This window comes from Drosophila obscura, unplaced genomic scaffold (assembly GCF_018151105.1).
Source record: "Drosophila obscura isolate BZ-5 IFL unplaced genomic scaffold, ASM1815110v1 contig_109, whole genome shotgun sequence".
In the NCBI taxonomy this organism is placed as follows: Eukaryota; Metazoa; Arthropoda; class Insecta; order Diptera; family Drosophilidae; genus Drosophila; species Drosophila obscura.
In genome coordinates, this window is record NW_024542690.1 from 236,299 (window position 1) to 253,988 (window position 17,690).

General features: G+C 42.2%; 1 long non-coding RNA gene and 1 pseudogene across 2 annotated transcripts; both read left to right on the forward strand.

Annotated features, from left to right (window-relative positions):
* The first annotated feature begins 8,803 nt into the window (after positions 1 to 8,803).
* LOC111076501 lies at positions 8,804 to 13,311 on the forward strand (annotated as a pseudogene).
* A 3,380-nt stretch (positions 13,312 to 16,691) lies between these two features.
* On the forward strand, positions 16,692 to 17,622 carry LOC111076508. 2 transcript variants are annotated; one of them, XR_002608040.2, is made up of 3 exons: positions 16,692 to 16,911; positions 16,976 to 17,214; positions 17,278 to 17,622. It is a non-coding gene; the product is annotated as an uncharacterized LOC111076508 (long non-coding RNA). The 2 variants fall into 2 exon arrangements; XR_002608041.2 differs by having other exon boundaries at positions 16,692 to 16,907.
* The last annotated feature ends 68 nt before the right edge of the window (positions 17,623 to 17,690 follow it).

Genomic DNA, 17,690 nt, shown 5'->3' on the forward strand with positions numbered 1-17,690 from the left:
GTTCAATTTGCTAAGTAGATCAGCAGTGCATTTGCGCCAAAAACAAAACACCCGCCAAGATATGTACCTGTTTGACTCAAGACTCGCAAGAACCACTCAAGAACCACTCGGGTGGTTTTTTTCTGTTTTCATTATTGGAAATTAAAATTTTCGTCCAAAACGCATATAATTTCGCAATATCACATTTTCTTCATAAATGAAACACTGCACTTAATTTTGTCAAAAATATACAAAACCTACGTCTCACTTTTCACCGCACAATTCTATCAACCGAATTCTGTTACGGCACGCGTCGTAACAGAAAGAAACAAAGAAAAAAGAGTTTGGTCTGACCGACGCGTCGATCGCGACGTCGACGTCATATTCTGCTTGTCTGCCGCAGCGGCTAAGAAAAAATCCTGAATGACGCGTAGTTGACATTTGTCATCGCTCACTTCTGGTACTGCAGGGGAGTTTCGTTTCCAGGTTACGTAAATGTGTGTGTGCCATGTATTTCGTGCTCTTGCTTAAGCCGGTCGTCTTTTCACCTCGCTCCTGCATTTTTTGCCTTTTTGCCAATTTAATTTCAATATTAATTACAACAAATCGTGTACATCTTAAACTCATCATAATTGGTCCTTTTTTGTGCCAATTATCTGTGTTTCGCTGTTTAACAATTGAGTTAATAAAAACTTTATATATCGAACGCGTATCAGACGTGCGCAAGCAATTTTTTAGTGCTTTTATCCATTCCGCTTTGGATCATTGCTCTCTGCGCTCACTGTGCGTGCACTCCATCCGTTATATCGCCTATTAAGACACGCTCTGGAGAGCATAAGTGCAAGCTCTCTTGCTCTCACTCTCACTGGACTTCACCTGCATCTGCATCTTCTTGAATTGCTCTCTCGGTGTCTCTGTTTCGTGAGCTTCACCGTTTGTTTTCGTCACTTCGCTGGATCGTCTGCCGCTGCTGCTGATCGTCGCTCGCTCTGCTGCCTGCACTCTTATATCGCTGGTGGGGGTAATTTTGGACGTCTACACGATCTCATCTCAAAACGCATGGGTCTGACTTGGTCATTTTTGGCCTGCCGTGAGATTGAGGCCGAAATGCGCACTTTTATGAGACCAGTCAATGTGCGAGAGGTGAAGATTTAGCTCAGCAAAATTAGTTTTCCGAAAACACTGTATGCGGCTGGGTGCCATGGGATTGGCAGCGCAACTGGATCGGACACACTCAAGGGATATGGCTAAAGTTGGATGGTAGGGGTCTTCAGGAAGTAATACTGGACTTACTCTGGAGACCGTAGCAAGAGCAGCATCACAAACAAACACAAGGTCAAGTAGTCTATCCCTACTATTTCGTATGGAATTAATTTGAACTAGGGAGACATCGGTAAGCACGTCAATAAAATCGTTGTGGTAATTTGGTAGCAACAGGTTAGACTCATCACTAGGCAGCCAAGAAAGAAGTGGTAAGTTAAAATCACCCATGACAATAATATGATCGTTGCAACCTAAAGTAGATACAATAGTCTGAATTGCAGAAAGGTGATAAGAGTAAACCTCAGCATCTGATTTGGGAGGAATGTAAGAGCAAGTCAAATAGATCGATACCGATCCAACACAAACTTTGACTGCAATGAATTCAATGCCATAGATATTGTTGAATGGGAACAACTCGGATGAGAAATCAGTTTTCACAGCAATCAGAACCCCACCAGCAAAAGATGGACGGTCCAATCATATGTGCTGGACTAAAATTTCATGATCATAGACGGAGGAGTTAAGCCAGGTTTCAGTTAAAGCGACAGCGTCAAAGTCAAAAGAGGAACTATTCGTATGTATTTGACACAATTTGCCTAACAGACTGCGTACGTTCTGGTAATGAATAATAAAAAGGTTATTTAGTTTTTTGAACAACCAGGGCCAGTAATTTTGGGACTCTGGATAGAGTCTTTATGTAGGAACTCATGCATAATTGTATGCTCAGGCCAAATAGACGGGTCGAGTGATCTGGATAGTAAAGAATCGGGAAGAAGAATCTTAAAGGAGGAAATATTGCGCTTATGTCTAAAAACGAATTTGGTCACAATTATATCATTAAGCGAGGCGTTAAGTCTAGAGCAAAGATGTTGTTTGACATCCTCTATTGTAGCCTCCGGTATAAGACGGGAGACAATGATAGACTTTCGAGGTATCACTGCTCTTAGTTGAAGTCCCGAGCGAGAGAGAGAAGGTGGAGCCACTCCCAAAAGAGATCTCGTGGCAGAAACGATGGTAACGTCGGTAACAACGGAAGGAACAGGATCAGTGACAGGAACGGTGGGGACATCATCAGCGGTCAGCACGTCCACACTGGGAGCAATCACAGCGGAGCCGACAATGATGGACGTAGTAACTGCTTCATTGCTATTCGGTGTGAGAAACACCGGAGCGACTGAAGGCGGATTGACTAACGGCGAGGCATGACCGCTCGGAGTAGCAAAGAATTCCGATGTATGTAGATGAGAGGCAGGCGTTCCAACTCCAATAGGTTGCAAGAGGTTGTTGTTATCAGTATGAGGGATTTTCCGTCTAGGAGATTCACTCAAGAGTTTGAGGCCAAGGAATTGTGTTTCCAGGGACAGGAACTTGTCGTTGAGAGCGATAAATTGCTTCCGGACATCCTGAAAACCAGTACGAGATGACATAAGCGATGACCTGCAATACGATGGACTGTTTACTTTAACACAGGAATGTCCTAGGAGCATAATCGATGACATAGTAAGCGAGAATTAGCCGAAAGTCAGACCTTAATAAGCGATGAATTTCCCTTAAAAAGTGAGGCCTTAATAAGCGATGAATTTCCCTTGAAAAGTAAGGCCTTAATAAGTGATGAATTTCCCTTAAATAGTAAGTCCCTAATAAGCGATGTATTTAACTAAAAACTTTGGCTTTTTTGAGGAAAAGGCTTGAGTAAATTCTGTTTTACAATATTAAATTTCTTTTATTTATTGTTTTCTTATAAAAATGTAGGTTCACATTTTTGTGCTGTGTGTTCTTTTTTCCACAGAATCTTTTTAGTTTTGTTGATTTGCTCATGTTCGTAATGCCGTCGTGCTCATTCCGGGCACTTCAACTGAAATTCCTTTAAATAAGATGGGTTAATTTAAATATTTGTATTCGATATTTCTAAAATCTGTTCAATTTGCTAAGTAGATCAGCAGTGCATTTGCGCCAAAAACAAAACACCCGCCAAGATATGTACCTGTTCGACTCAAGACTCGCAAGAACCACTCGGGTGGTTTTTTTCTGTTTTCATTGTTGGAAATGAAAATTTTCGTCCAAAACGCATATAATTTCGCAATATCACATTTTCTTCATAAATGAAACACTGCACTTAATTTTGCTGGTCTTTTCTCCACGTGTTCCCGAACATTGACGAAACAGTCAACTCGTTCTATGAAACTATTAACGACGCCCTTAATATATATGTTCCTGTCATCAAATCTTTGTCGTCAAAACCTCCTTGGTTCTTCAAGAATTTGTCTTATTTAAAGAATAGAAAAACTAGGCTCTATAAAAAGTATCAGAATACTGGATCTATGATTGTCTTCGCCCAATATTCCTCCGCTCGTTCTCAATTCCTCACTGTTAATAGTCTTTGTTATAATCAATACCTTTCCCGATGCAGTAAAAATTTTCGTAGTGATCCAAAAAAATTCTATTCGTTCGTTAATTCTAAACGTAAGTCCAATGCATTTCCTCCATCCCTCCATTATCAAAACAAATCTGAATCTTCTGCTGCTGGTATTGCGAATTTATTTTCCACCTTCTTCCAATCAACGTACTCGTCACATATCTACCATGCATCTACTCCGTATCCCTACCATTTACCTTATGCCAACAGCATTTTTCTGCCTTTCTTTGAGGAAAGTGATGTTCTAGAAGGTTTGTCAACGATTGACATATCATTCTCGGCGGGTCCAGACAAGGTACTAAGTTGTATTTTAAAACACTGTGCCCAGTCCTTATGCAAACCGTTGACATATCTTTTCAACCTATCATTGGAACGGTCCTGTCTTCCAGTGATTTGGAACGAATCCTATATCATTCCGCTTCACAAAAAGGGTTCAAGATCTCACATTGAGAACTACCGAGGTATTGCTAAGCTTTCTGCCATTCCAAAGCTACTTGAGTTCCTTATTACCAGGCAATTGCAACACCTATGCAGGAGTCTGATATCTCCATCGCAACACGGATTTTTTAAACATCGATCAACATTAACAAACCTTCTCGAGTTCTCTTCTGCAATTAACCGAGGATTTCAAAGCTCCCTGCAAACAGACGTAATTTTCACGGATTTTAGCAAGGCTTTCGACTCCGTGAACCATTCTCTTCTCATTCACAAGCTTTCTTTAAGGTTAGGTTAGGTTGTCCCGGACGGCCCTCACGGGGCCACGCATAGGCCAATATGGCCCTTAGTTGTCCGGATTGGTGCGTATGGACCTACTGAGTGTTTTTACGCGGTTTTGAAATCCGTGAGGATCAGGAGAGTTTTGCAAAGGCAAGGAGTTTCGCTGGCGTCCCTTGGATGCATCTCCAGCGATGCCAGTACCGGGCTGCCAAGATGTATGTTTCTTGCCCTTGAGAGGGCCGGCATTGGCAGATTAGATGTTCCAGGGTTTCGTAGCCCCAGGTTCATCACATTTCCTGCACTGTCACTGTTGGTGATGCCTAGTTTGACTGCATGTGCTGCAGCCAGGCAATGACCTGTGAGTATACCAATTAGCATCCTACAGTCCTTCCGTGGTAGGTGTAGTAGGTATTGGCTGAGTTTACCATTGCTCCCGCACATGGTTTTCGCGATCGCAGTTGGTGGTTCCCTCCACCTGCTGCTGGCCTTTACGTGTGCCCTCCTTCAGATCGCTTTGGAGCGCTCTGAGGGGACAGGCACGTTCCAGTCCTCTCGTTTGCCAGGCCGACGCCTTCCTTAGCCAGTACGTCTGCTGTCCGTTACCTCGATGCCCTGGTGGCTGGGAACCCAATAGATCCGCACTGACTTAGTCGTGCTTAGGAAACAATGCCTCCCTGCTTGCCAGGACATTTTTGGAACTGACCGCTGACGACTGCATGGATCTATCGCCGCCTGGCTGTCCACGAACAGGTTGATCACATTATGTGGGCGTTCCGTACATCGAGCAACCTCCGCCGCTTTCCGTATGGCAAAGACTTCTGCCTGGAATATGCTGCATTGGTCCGGTAGCTAAGGCAGCCTTATTTCAGGGTCGACAAATATGCCCGCACCTACTCCTTCCCCATCTTGGAGCCATCCGTGTATATGTTGATGTGTTGGGTCGGTCCCACCCCTTTTCCAGTCGTCGGGCCCATAAATGAGGTTGTGTTTACGTCCAGGCAGGTTTGGGGGATCATGTAGTCAGTATACTGGTCATGTCCGGCCAATTGAACTGTGCCCGAATCCTGTAAGACATGTTCCTGACGCTACTAAGCGTTGTGCCGCCTTTGCTGCAATCAGTTGAGCGTGGATGTCCAGGGGGTCGATTCCGATTATGGTTTCGAGAGCTTTTGTTGGGGTTGACCTCAGCGCCCCCAGTGCAGAGCAGTGCCTGCCGCTGGGTCCCCATAAGCTTATTATACGTCTCTTTTCGTCGCTGCCACCACACTAAGCCCGACAGAGAGTCGGTCGCACCACCGATATGAAGATCCAGTGCATTAAAGCAGGTGCAGGCCCCATGTGCTGCGAGCATCTTCTTGGATGCATATAGCGCAATGGTGGCCTTCTTCACCCTCTCCACACATGGGTCTCCACGCCAGCTTGCTGTCCAGTACATGCCAGGTATTTGACTTGTGTTTAGGGGTCAGGCTGGTTTTTTCAATTTGGGGGGATCCATGCCGGTACCTTGTATCTCTTGGTGAGAGAATGAGGTCCGTCTGTCCGCGTTGATACTGAGTCCTACTTTTCCTGCCCACTCACAATCCCCTGAGTGTTGATTCCATTATGGAGCTGAGGGTCGATGGACATACTCCCGTAAAATTATGCTTATGTCGTCTGCATAGGCTGTTATTTTTGGGGCCCCTCTCGAACCATAAGTCGTCACCACCAGGTCCACAGGGGGGCGACAGGACCCCACCTTGTGGTGTGCCCTATGCGCCCCCCTCACCATGGAAGCGGTGCCCCACTCTGATTGCACCCGTCTGCAACTTAGAAGGTTCTTACCAGAGGTTGATTGCGGGATGTGTATTGGTCGCTTCTAGGCGGTCCATAAAGCGCTCGTAGTGACGTTGTTGAATGCTCCGGATATGTCACACACCCTAAGCATACTTTTTATTATGGAGGGCCTCTCGATGGTGGCACAGCGAGTGCAGTGCCGTCTCACCGATTTCCCTTTGGTGTAGGCATGCTGGTTGGTTGACACAGTCCCCTACATCATTCCTGATGTGTAGTCCACAGCTTTTCTAGTGTTTTGAGTAAAGGAGGTGAGGCTTATCGGTCTGAATCCTGGGGCTCATATGGCTGCACTTTCCTGCCTTTGGAAGGAAGACAACCCTCGAGGTCCTCCATTGAATAGGGATATAGCCCGTGCTCAGGCAAGCTGAGTATATTGCAGAGAGCCATGGGTGATCACGTCTTTGGTCACCTGTACATGGCTGGGAATATACCGTCTAGTCCAGGTGCTTTTGTACCCGCAAAGGAGTCTATAGCCCAGTGGATTTTCTTAGACGATATGAGCCTGTTGGGGGATGCTCTTCCTCAGTTGCTAGGTCCTGATGCGTTGTACCGTCAGCAACCTCGGTGCATCCTGGGAAGTGAGCTTCCATTAGTGCTGTTAGGGCTTCTTCACTGCCCTCAGTCCACTGTCCATCTTCTCGTTTCAGCTGACTCTGTATGGTGGGTTGCTTTGATAGCAGCTTCCGAAGTCTAGCTGTTTCTGGGACTTTCTCATATTGGAGCAGAAGTTCCTCCACAGTTTCTTTGTGCCTGCGTATTTCCTTCTTGTACTCCCTGAGTAGGGTTTTGTATTCCTCATTGATCATATCCTCATTCGCCTGTTTGGCGATTTTGAAGATTCTTTGAGGTTGTTCTTTGGAGCGATAGGTCCCGGTTCCACCAGAGTGGTTTGGTCCTCTTTTTCGTTCTCGAGGTGGGCACGATGCGTGGTACGCATCCAGTAGTTCCCTGGATAGGGTCTCTAGGGACGTTTCTATGTCTTCCGGGGATTTCACTGTGCCCGGACGATTCGCGAGCTTCGAGGTAACTGTCTTTAAACTTTTCCCAGTTTGTGTTCGGGGGTTTCTATAGACAGTTATCTTCGGGGTGTTCAAATCGCACTTAAACTGGATGTACCTGTGGTCTGAGAAGGATGGTCTTTCAAGGACTCTCCAGCCAGATACCACCGTACTTGTTCCCGCTACGAGTGTTAAGTCTAGCACGTTTGAAGAGGTGGGACCTACAAAGGTGTATTCCTCTCCTACGTTGCTACTTCTAGGTTAGTTGATAGTATGAAGTCTAGGAGGGACTCACCTCTATCGTTGATGTCGGGGCTTCCCCACACGTTGTGATGTGCGTTTGCGTCCGTGCCGACGAGAAGCTGCTGGTCCTTCGGGCTGGATTCCGCCACTAGGTGCATCAACTCTCAGGTGGAGCCGGCCTGTCGTGTGCCATGTAGCAGGAGGCTACCATCAGGCGCCTTTCCTTGCTTTCTAGCATCACCACGGTTAGTCGTCAGTGCTGTAATGAGACATAAGGTGAGCATGGATTCCCTTCCGTACGAGTACGGCGGTTCTGTTCCTGCTTACCGATGGTGTAGAATACGTTAAAATTTGAGGACTTTAGCCCGGCCACAGCATTGCCTGAGGCAACCCATGGCTCCTGGACTAAGGCTATGTCGGCGGGCCCTTGCTCCATGGCAAGAGGAGCTCCGCCGACGCAATTTTACTTTTGTGGAGGTTGAGCTGCAGCACACTCACCATGTGCGTCTGGCTCAGCTCCACTCGACGGGTTGACTACTACCGTCAGGTCACCGTCCTCCCCCCTCCTCCAGTCCAGCGCAAGACCCTGTGCGGCCTCCACGATGGTGTCCAGACCAAGGTCTCTCCACCTCGCCCGCCTGCAGAGTGTGCGCATCTTGCCTCGGGTGGCGCTCTCAACCGCAGGTAAACCTGCCCATCCCCCACGCCATCTTCCCGAATCTTGGGTATAGCAGGTCCTCTGCCTCCTTGCTGATCTGGATGATCGCACTCTGGCCCCCCTCGTTGGGTAGTGGGCTCCCGATGTGCAGAATCTCCAGTTAGCCGTGGCACGTCGGGGTTCTGCCCGTAGCAGCTTCAGCGCACGGTCCCCTTGGATTACGATGGGGAGAGTACCTTTGCCTTTGGTATGGACGGGATTAGCTCCCTGTCCACCACCTCCAGCTTGGCCCCCTCCCACAACGCTTCCAGTTGGCAGACCGTTGCGTCAGCCACTGAGTGTGGGGTCGTCCATCTTTAAGTTCACCCCGTTGAGCCACCCTGCACCATCGAACGTGGTGGGGCCGTTGGGTCCCCTCCATCTGGCGAACAGCGCATCCACGAGCCGCGCGTGCACCGTCTTCCACCGCGCCGCCGATTTGCCATTCTTCGCTCCGGTCTATGAGTGCCACGATTAAATGTCGTTTGGTCACCTCACTGACCTTCGCTTTTGGGGACGTTTCGCCTGTTTGGGTGTGGGGGCTGCCACCTTGGGCCCGCGTTGCCGCTGCTCGCCGGAGTGTCGTTCTTGGCACCTCGGTCGAGCGTTGCCTTTGGTGGCGAGCTCCCTCCACCTTGTTGGCAAATCCCTCCGTCGATGCCTCATCTGCGGCATCAGAGTGCAGCCGCCCCCTTTATCCGTCCTCGGCCCAGGTCATTTTGGCCCTCCTCCTCAGAGAGGTCCTTCTGCCTGGAGCCGTCCCACGATCTGAGGGCCGCTTTGTATGCGCCTCGCCTCAACCCCTCCTTGGACGCTTCGGCCCTCCCTAGCGGGGAGCTGGAACCTGGTTCCGGGGAGCGGGAGGCTGTCTTCTCCGTTGGTTACGGAGAGCACCTCTCCAGGTCCGAATCTGTATCGACCACGGCACCTGTGCGGCTCAACCTGGAGTGAGTCGTTTTTGTGGCAGTAGCATTGCAACTGATATGACCGCTCCCGCTTCGAGGTGTGGCCGCTGGCGACACGCAGAGGGTTGCTCCTCCCCGTGCCCGCCGGTGGTGCAGCCACGCTTTCCACCGACGTTTGGGTTGCATCCCAACCCTGCTTTATCATCCGTCCGCTCCATTGTTGGCCCAGGGGTCCATGCTGGTTATGGGGGCCCCCCAGCGTTTTATGCCTACCCCCAGGCCCCCAGCCTGGCCTGGTTCAGTCCCCCAAATTTTGGTCGGGAAGACCTGGACCTGGCCGGCGACCATACCCGGACAGACGGCATGCTACCCGTTGGGTAATGCAGTCCCTTCCAGCGGCCCCTCTGGGGGGTTCAGCTGGAGGATTTGCCAATTTTTCTTTAATTGGTTTCCCCACTAATCTTCTAAACTGGATTTCGTCATATCTTTCTAACCGCACACAACGTGTTTTGTTTACTAATGTGTTGTCGAATGTCGTTAATGTTACATCAGGAGTGCCACAAGGTAGTCATTTAGGTCCACTTCTGTTTATTTTATTTGTGAATGAACTTCCTCAAGTTATAACATACTCCTCCACTCTAATGTACGCTGACGATGTTAAAATCTATCTCTCCTACTCTGATTGGTACCTGCACAAACGCCTTCAACTCGACCTAAACGAGTTGCAAATTTGGTGTTCAACAAATCTCCTCTTTCTGAACCTTTCTAAATGCAAACTTATGACTTTTTACCGTCGCACTCCACAATTTGTCTCGTACGCTCTAGGAATTCATGCCCTCGAACGAATTTCGAGTTCTAATGACCTTGGAGTTCTTTTCGATCATAGACTGTGTTTTAATAGCCATATAGCTGCAACTGTAAATAAAGCTAAGGGTGTTCTAGCGTTTATAAAGCGTTGGTCCAAGGAGTTTGATGACCCGTATGTCACCAAAACACTGTACGTCTCCTTGGTTCTTCCGATTCTGGAATATTGTTCTTGTTTGTGGAGTCCACAGTACAAGGAGCAACAGTCCATTCTCGAGTCGGTCCAAAAACAATTTTTAATTTTTGCCTTACGTAATTTTAACTGGGACTCGGATAGAATCTTGCCACCTTATCAATCGAGGCTACATCTTTTAGACCTCCCTTCTTTGCGCCATCGCAGAATTTGTAACGGCGTTATATTTGTACACAAGCTCCTAGTTGGGCTTGTTGATTCAGAAGCACTTCTTGGCCTGCTTGACTTTTCTCTTCCCCTTAGACCTACCCGTACCTTTCGTCCGTTTTGTTTACCCTTCTGTAGGTCTAATTACACTCAACACGACCCTTTTCGAATCTTATGCTCTAATTATAATAATCTTTATCACACCCTATCCCCTGAATTATCCCTTAAAATTATAGCCAGTAAGATATACCTGTTCTTACAATCCACTAATTTTTAATTATTTCCTATATCCAATTTTTTTTTTTCCTTTAATTTTAATCATAATGTATGTTAGCAGATAGTTGCTAGTCTTCAATAAATAAATAAATAAATAATATTCTGAATTCGTATATTGTTGAATTCCGAGATTTTAGAGTTTTTGGGTTAGGAAAAATGGAAATCTGTCTTTAATAAATAAGTTTAAATGAATTTTAATATGTTCTAGTTTGTTCGTGTTGTGGGGAGCCATGCCTCGCTGTAGTATGGAGATAGGTTAAGGTGGTGGTTGTTTCAGGGATCATCGGCCACTAATTTGGTCTTGCGGATAGGATGATCATGGTAGGGTGGGCAGTCTGCTGTCGTAGCAACATCAACGCAGCATTACAACAACACCTCAGCTGATGCAAGAACATCATGCCGAGCAATACATATCAGTGCAATAAATAGTCAATTTTACTTTGTTTTCCTATCTTTATTTTTGTTCTGTCCAGTCGATCTTGTGTTTTGAGTTAAACCAGCACGCGAATTTTTAATGTAATTATATATGTACAATGCGAGCAGGTAGCACCTTGGTCTAATGCCTAATTAATGCGTCTATCTAAAACTAAGAATGCATGCCAAGAACTATTTTTCTCTCGACTTTTCCCGAGTTTTTAAAGTCAAAATTCGGGAAAGAATACCGCAAAAAAATGATGAAATTTGAATTTGAAAGCTTAATATCTTCCAGGCGTTAAGCTGCAGATACAAAGTGTCTGGGTACGATTTATAATTGCATTTTTCAGCTTTGCAGAACTGAAGTTCTATGCAACCAGATATAAAATACTTAAGTTATGTGAAAAATAAAAGCACTAATTTCACGTAAAATTATTTTTGAGTCGTTTTGGTCGAACGGCTGCAAGTTGACCGTTTATCCATAGATTTTAATGAGCAATACCTTAAACGACGCCTAATTAATGCGTTTATCTAAAACTAAAAATACATGCCAAGATTATTTTTCTTTCGACTTCTCCAGAGTTTATAAGTCGAAAAATACCGCAAAAGATTATGAATTTTGAATTTGAAAGCTTAATATCTTCCAGGCGTTAAGCTGCAGATACAAAGTGTCTGGGCCCGAATTATAATTGCACTTGCCAGCTTTACAGAACTGCAAAGTTCTATGCAACCAGACATAAGATACTTAAGTTATGTGAAACATAGAAGCACTACCTCTGAAAAAAAAAAAACATTAGACAAATACAAGATTTTACAAAATTCTTTAAAAAAAAAAACTAAACCATAAAAAAAACCATAATTCGTTAAAAAAATGTTAAGCCCCGAAATCTATAAGAAAAAGTCATTTTGGGCCACAGCCTAATTGTCGTGTTGGCTTGTGTTATCCAACTCATTTAGCAAACAAATTAGGTTTGAATTCTGTGATTTTCACCCCGATTTCATGAATTCCTTCTCCAGGAGCAAACAAACTAGTTCCCAAATTATTTACATAAACAATTGAAAATAATTGAAAACTTGTGGACAATTTTAGATTATTTCGCAAATAATGGGACAATATTGAGTACTCAAGTTATTGCTTGATTAACTATATTTACATATTTTTATTTGTATGACGTACACGAGAATATGATTTAAATACAGTTTTGTCTCTACCTATAATAGGTTTATCGAATATCTTTGCCGACTTTTTCGCCCTCTGGACGTATCTTACTTTGGTCGTTTCCATTTGATGAGTTGCCGGAACCGAAAATATTTAAATCTGTTTGCTAACACATTTCTAAGCTCTACTGCTAAATTATTGAAATTAATTAATATATTAAACATTAATATTTTATATCTTACAGCCCTGCTGAAAGCAGCCTGCTAATTAAAATATTGGGAAAGGGACTGGTAAACACAAAATTATCTCTTGATATACAACAAAAAAATCCGAATTCACCCATACATTCTGTAAAAACTTTTGAAGCATTACATCTGTAAGTTTAAAAAAATATGTGAACACTATGCTTCAAGATTTGTTTTTATAGGAAGAAGGAACTGTTAAAGGGCATTTATACAATGGGCTTTAACACGCCATCGAAAATACAAGACACTGCTTTGCCCACGCTCCTTGCAGATCCACCACAAAATATGATAGCCCAAAGCCAGTCTGGAACATGAAAATCGGCTGCCTTTGTATTGTCAATACTTAGTCGTGCGAACGTTGAGTTAAATCACCCTCAAGTACTACAAAATCACATAGGTATATTAGATTCATGTCAATGTACATATGTAACAGCCAGAAGAAAGCGTTTCCGACCCCAAAACATATTTATTATTGTTCAGCATTAATGGCCATGTTTGTTTTTCTGTCCCGTTTGACGCCTTCGTTACATCAAATAAAATTAATTTTTTAAATTATGTATTATTTATATATTTTTTATTTTTATTCGTTATAAATTTCTCCAAAAGATAAATTGCATTAATTACTAAATTTAATTTTAGGTTCTGTGCTTATCCCCTACATATGAGTTGGCAATTCAAACAGGGGAAGTTACTGCACGTATGGGACAGTTCTGTCCCGATATCAAAATAAGATTTGCAGTTCGCGGTGAAGAAGGTCTGTACAACATAAGCAGTTTATATCAATTCAAAATTCAAAACTTGAAATTTTTGATTTTCAATTGATCGTAATAAAAAGATTACCGAGCACATTCGAATTGGAACGCCAGGAAAAATGTTGAATTTCAGTTTTTGTATTAGATGAAGCGGATGTTATGATAGCCACTCAAGGTCACCATGATCAGTGTATTCGAATACATAAGTAGTACATACATACATATATACATACAATTTTACTAAATCAAGCAGTGTGACTGAAATATATGAACTGACTTTTCGGTTTAATTGATCCAATTTATTATACCCGTACTCAAAAAAGAGTTAAGGGGTATATTGTATTTTTGGTAAAAGTTGATGTGTGCAACGCAGAGAACATTACATTTTTTTGCTACATATGTTATCTACATCTACATCTACAATGTATATTGTACATCTAACATGTAGATTATACATGTACCATTTAGATTCTACATCATCTCCGCTAGGGGTTGCTCGCGCAGTGAACGTGGCAGAGTGTGCGAGCGAGAAAGAGAATCAGTAGCGTCAGCAGCGCTGGAGAAGGAGAGGGAACCAACAGAAAATTAATTTCTTCATTCTGGCTATAATTATGATCCGATCTAGTTCAGATTCGGCAATCTGGTAGATATGGTCATTCTCTACGATACTGCGTTTTTAGTTTTATAGTATCTTTAAAATTGTGCCTGCCACAGATTTTCGTCCTTTGTGGGGGCGGAAGGCGGCGGGGCGAAATTTTGAAATACACTTATAGCAGTGTGATGAGCCTGGAAATCAAATTTGGTTTCTCTAGCTCTTATAGTCTCTCAGATCCAGGCGCTCATCAAGACGGACTGACGGACAGACGGACATGGCTATATCGACTCGGCTTTTGATGCTGATCAAGAATATATATATACTTTATGGGGTCGGAAACGTTTCCTTCTCTGCGTTGCACACATCAACTTTTACCAAAAATACAATATACTCTTTTTGAGTACGGGGTTCCAATTAGAATGTGCTCGGTAATCTTTTTATTACGATCAATTGAAAATCAAAAATTTCAAGTTTTGAATTTTGAATTGATATAAACTGCTTATGTTGTACAGACCTTCTTCACCGCGAACTGCAAATCTTATTTTGATATCGGGACAGAACTGTCCCATACGTGCAGTAACTTCCCCTGTTTGAATTGCCAACTCATATGTAGGGGATAAGCACAGAACCTAAAATTAAATTTAGTAATTAATGCAATTTATCTTTTGGAGAAATTTATAACGAATAAAAATAAAAAATATATAAATAATACATAATTTAAAAAATTAATTTTATTTGATGTAACGAAGGCGTCAAACGGGACAGAAAAACAAACATGGCCATTAATGCTGAACAATAATAAATATGTTTTGGGTTCGGAAACGCTTTCTTCTGGCTGTTACATATGTACATTGACATGAATCTAATATACCTATGTGATTTTGTAGTACTTGAGGGTGATTTAACTCAACATTCGCACGACTAAGTATTGACAAGACAAAGGCAGCCGATTTTCCTGTTCCAGACTGGCTTTGGGCTATCATATTTTGTGGTGGATCTGCAAGGAGCGTGGGCAAAGCAGTGTCTTGTATTTTCGATGGCGTGTTAAAGCCCATTGTATAAATGCCCTTTAACAGTTCCTTCTTCCTATAAAAACAAATCTTGAAGCATAGTGTTCACATATTTTTTTAAACTTACAGATGTAATGCTTCAAAAGTTTTTACAGAATGTATGGGTGAATTCGGATTTTTTTGTTGTATATCAAGAGATAATTTTGTGTTTACCAGTCCCTTTCCCAATATTTTAATTAGCAGGCTGCTTTCAGCAGGGCTGTAAGATATAAAATATTAATGTTTAATATGTTAATTAATTTCAATAATTTAGCAGTAGAGCTTAGAAATGTGTTAGCAAACAGATTTAAATATTTTCGGTTCCGGCAACTCATCAAATGGAAACGACCAAAGTAAGATACGTCCAGAGAGCGAAAAAGTCGGCAAAGATATTCGATAAACCTATTATAGGTAGAGACAAAACTGTATTTAAATCATATTCTCGTGTACGTCATACAAATAAAAATATGTAAATATAGTTAATCAAGCAATAACTTGAGTACTCAATATTGTCCCATTATTTGCGAAATAATCTAAAATTGTCCACAAGTTTTCAATTATTTTCAATTGTTTATGTAAATAATTTGGGAACTAGTTTGATTGCTCCTGGAGGAAGAATTCATGAAATCGGGGTGAAAATCACAGAATTCAAACCTAATTTGTTTGCTAAATGAGTTGGATAACACAAGCCAACACGACAATTAGGCTGTGGCCCAAAATGACTTTTTCTTATAGATTTCGGGGCTTAACATTTTTTTAACGAATTATGGTTTTTTTTATGGTTTAGTTTTTTTTTTAAAGAATTTTGTAAAATCTGGTATTTGTTTAATGTTTTTTTTTTTCAGAGGTAGTGCTTCTATTTTTCACATAACTTAAGTATCTTATATCTGGTTGCATAGAACTTTGCAGTTCTGTAAAGCTGGCAAGTGCAATTATAATTCGGACCCAGACACTTTGTATCTGCAGCTTAACGCCTGGAAGATATTAAGCTTTAAAATTCAGATTTCATCATTTTTTTGCGGTATTTTTCCCCGAAATTTTGACTTTAAAAACTTGCGAAAAGTTGAAAGAAAAAGAAAAATTATTGTCCAACATTTTTGGTTTAGATAGACGCATTAATTAGGCGTCGTGTAAGGTATCGTTTGGAAGAATCGATGGATAAACGGCAAAATTGCAGCCGTTTGACCAAAACGACTCAAAACTAATTTTACCTGAAAAGTACCGTTTCTGTTCCAATGCCAAAGGAACACGTTCAGGTACCAAAAATTCAACCCCTTTTCGTTTGCTTTCTTCCCAATTGGCAGTTCGGCCCGCAACCTTCCAAAAAGTATTTATTGTCTATTTTTCCATGTTTTAGGTTTGGTTAACGAATTTTAGCTCCACCGGGGCTCCAGTGAGCGTTGCTTTATTTTTATTTTTTTATTTTTTATTTTTTTTTATTTAAGAGACGCTGCAAAGCAAAGCACCAGCGAGAACATGGGCTGGCGCTTAGCCGAAAAGCAACCAAACAATTGCTGTTTTATAAAAGGTTATATTCCTTTAATAATAACATCGTTTTCTGATGAGGGCTTTTTGGGTCAACATTTTCTAATAAATTCAATTTGTACGAGGAGCCTCTGGATTCCACAAGTTTGGGTATATTGAAGATATTGAAGACTATGAGGTAGAGAAAGGTTTCCCTTAAAATTGTTTGAATGTTAGGGGTTTTGTATTCCATATAGAAATAGGTTAGTGGTTATGCCAATGCTACATTTATATTAGTTATAAGTAAATTTGAGTATTATTTTTATAATAATAAGCATTACAAAAAATAGCTCATTGTAGTAAAACTTCCTTTAGGTCAAACGTGTGCATAGTTTTTGTGCAAATTGTGAAAACATTTGTAGTCATTTGTAGTTCTACCAAGTGGCATCGCTTCAAATGCCAAAACAAAACTAAAAAACCATTTCTACACATTATGCCATTGTTTTTGACATAAAAAAAACCCCTGTTCGGCTAAGCGCAGACACATGCACTAGAATAGAAGCAATAGAAGCATAGCGATCATTATACCAAAAACTGGTAATTGTAATGAACTAAATTAGCAGTGGGCAGCAACATACGTCCGAACGTCTGAACGTGAAAACGAGTCCGATGCGCATCTGAGAAGCCTGCGCTGCAAGGTTTGTAAGTGAACATTACATGTACTACTGATATACAAAAGTACTAAAATGAAGAATTAAATTTACAGAAAAAGATAACGAGTGCACAAAAGGCCTAACATCGGAGGAGCGTCTCGAATCGATGGATCAAAAAATCACTCGCAAATTTGAGGTTGTGCTCGGAAGTTGCTGAGCTAAAAGTGATGGTGGGCCAGCTTACAGCCAATCAATTAAATCAAACTAACATCTTGGCAGCTGCCCCATAACAAGTTTCGATGACCTCGTTGATCTCAACGAAAAAATTGGGAAGGGTAGTCGAGACGAATACGTACGTATTGTTGATATACATATACATACCTATCTAATTTTACTAAAAAAATATTTTTAACAGATCAATGATTGCATCAGCGCCTGCATCCAGGCTTAGTTGGATAAAATTTAAAAAATATTTTTACTGACGGGGTGGGCTTAGACTGCAATGTGGATGGGGTGCTAGGCAAGAGGTGCCTTAAGTCTCTTGAATCAAATCCCAATTTTAAATAACAATATTTAAAATATTTCTTCAAATATATTTTCAGCATTAATTGAAATGGTAGGGCCCAGTGATCACACACCTGCGCCATGCTTTACACCTGCAAAAGAAGACGGTGATTTCAAAAAGTAATAAAAATAAAGCTACGAATAATTGTCAATAGTTATTAAGATTTAGATTTAAGCCAGGAAGGAATTTGTTGTTTTTTTTCGCCATTGAAGGGTTTTTCGTTTTTATTTATTATTTGTAGTTAATAGTTATTAAGATTTAGA